At 37.0% G+C, this 2,500-nt stretch overlaps 1 protein-coding gene and 1 pseudogene across 1 annotated transcript in view; one reads left to right on the top strand and one right to left on the bottom strand.

Moving 5' to 3' along the window:
• Nucleotides 1–619, top strand: part of LOC140933101 (uncharacterized) — a 2,407-nt gene extending 1,788 nt beyond the window's left edge. The window contains exon 1 of the mRNA XM_073382620.1: nt 1–619. This exon is cut by the window's left edge and continues 1,788 nt beyond it. The gene's annotated coding sequence lies outside the window, so the exon portion shown is untranslated.
• Nucleotides 620–916: 297 nt separating this feature from the next.
• The window catches only part of LOC140923591 (uncharacterized), a 2,549-nt pseudogene continuing 965 nt past the window's right edge, over nt 917–2,500 (bottom strand).

Here is a 2,500-nt window from a genome sequence, read left to right as displayed (position 1 = left end):
ATCCTCAGTCCAACGTTGATCAATATTTTCAAGGTCAGAAATTAACAGTCAGCCAGCTTATTTAATTTTTGGCTACTTAAGTTCATAACAGTATCATATTACTAGTGCATGTTCAAAGTTTTGCGACAACAGTAACATTAACATTAATATTAAATTCAACCCTTTCACTCCCAGAAGTGGCCAACTAGATCCAAATTGCACAAAATTCTACAATATATTTTGTAAAAATCTGAAAACAAACTGTACTTTGTGAAAGTACTGCAAAAGAGGTTTCATTTGAATGGTCAGGATTTTGTACACAGGCTCAAAAGGTAGAGCCATATCAAAAGACCCCATCATTCACTCTGGGGGTGAAATGGTTCATCATTAAAATATCAACTTTTCAGTGGTTTCTTTTCTTACTTCATATTTCCATCAATCTTCATGAATAACTTTAAATGTGAAATGATGGTACCAACTGTTAATACATGTAAGCTTAAAATGTTTGAATACATATTTTCCAATCACTTGCTGCCAATTAAAAGTAACCTTGCTTAATTGGAAGTAAAACTATTTCCAGTAAGGTTTTTCAAATCACAATATTATCTACTTCTCTTAAAGAAGTTTTATTCATTATAATTAATTCTAAGATCAACGAGAACCCTTTTTAAGCATGTTCTTCATAACCTTGAAGAGAACTTGGAAACGTTGAATAAAAAACCAGTGGGGAAAAGTAGGGAAGTTCAAAAACGACAGAGTTGAGTTTTGATGCTAGTCACTTTAAATTTGCAAAAACTAATAAACCGATGTACTTTAGGTGCATCTAATTGTTCAATAATAATAAGCAAATTTGTGAGCTGCTTGGGTTTAACATATTGAAGTGTAATCCTGCCTGAACAGGAATACTATCAAAAAAAACTTATTGTCAGGGACCTTGTTAGACAACCCCAAAATATGCATTCTTGAAAGCATAGTCATAAAGTTTGAACAATTCTCCATCTGCTGGCAGAGGGAGGTTTGGGGTTCCTCTTGGTAAATGTAAAGTATTAGAACAAGTATGGGCCTTAGGCAAGAAATCCGTAGTGATCCTTTTCTTTTGTGTACCCTGGAAAAAATAACAGAGTGAAAATGACTGTTGAGCAATCAAAAATCTCATATACATGTACTGGAAAACAAACAGTAATACATGTAGCAGCACTTCAAAAAACTTGAATTCCAGCTTGTTGTTTGAAGAAGCCGTTCTCACATTTTGCTAGCTTGAGGTCATTGAATGAGTGCTTGAGGTTACGATTTAGTTAGAAGGTGACTTGCCAGTCCCTTGCCAATAGGGCCAGTACGAAAATCTAGTTGTCCCAGACTACTAAACAGGACCTTTTTGAGCCATAACCAGGGGTGTGGCAGATTTAATTTTAATATTAATTTTGTACCAGAGAAAGTGTTTTTTTAATGTGAAGCCATTGTAGCCATTTTTAGGCTGCCTCTATACTGGCTACAGTATAATCACACCATAGGATTCCACAAAGTTTTGAACGTTTCAATGTCATTTCTGTGGTTGATACGAGCACAGACCATGGAAAATAAGACTCCTTTGTGCTCAAAATTTGTTGCACTGATTTTTCAAAATACTTTTACTGCTAATCTGCTTTGAAACTTCATAATTATAATTTACAATTCAAAAAAAGGCTTGGTGATGACATTTGCAGGTCTGGTGACACCACCCATAAGCTTGGAGTGGCTAACACAATAGTCATCACTTACATACTATTGTTTACCTGTTCTTCACTGATGTTGTCTTCTGTGGTCTCTTTTGCGGGCACATAGGGAACCATAAAATGAATGCTTGGTTGTTGGGTAAACCCCAACAGTGGCTCTTCACTTGCTCCTGTGACAAATTCCAAGATGTTTTCCAATGTGGTCACTCTACGCCCACTTGCCACATCTCGCAGGTACTTGACAAACTTACTATAAACAGCTTTCTCATACTTTAGACTGTTAGAGCCTTCCTCAGAGAACGTGGGTTTAAGGAGATGAAGGATAAGTGGAACTGTCAATTTGGCATTGTTTTGGGGTGGTCTAAGCAGGTAAAGGAACATTGGGAACTTTCGGGCAAACATGTGAATTCCAAGAGTATCTAGTCCTTGCCGAAGCTTCAAAACACACTTTGAACTTGCTAATTCATCACTAACAAAAATGTCATTCAACAGTTCTTCAGAAAAATACCTTGGTGCCTGCCCATTCTGTAAAAGGGCAATTGCAGCCATCTGCCCTACAAAATAGTAATCCTCTGCTAAGTGTTCCTTAAGTCCATGGTCAAAATATTTTGCCTTGATCTGTTGGTTGAAAAGCCTGATCCACTCTTTTCTTGGACCTCCAATATCTTCAGCCTGCTCACCATAAAACTCTACTTGGAAGGTAATTCTTGGATCTTCCACTGATCGTAGTTCATCAAAGGTTGTTTCCAAGACATTGTCACGGTCAACTGCCATAAAGTTAGTGCCTCCAATGTGCTCTGTGGCATCAT

Source organism: Porites lutea, chromosome 1 (genome assembly GCF_958299795.1).
Source record: "Porites lutea chromosome 1, jaPorLute2.1, whole genome shotgun sequence".
Classification (NCBI taxonomy): Eukaryota; Metazoa; Cnidaria; class Anthozoa; order Scleractinia; family Poritidae; genus Porites; species Porites lutea.
The sequence above is the reverse complement of the archived record's forward strand: the minus strand, read 5'-3'. Positions and strand labels throughout refer to the sequence as shown.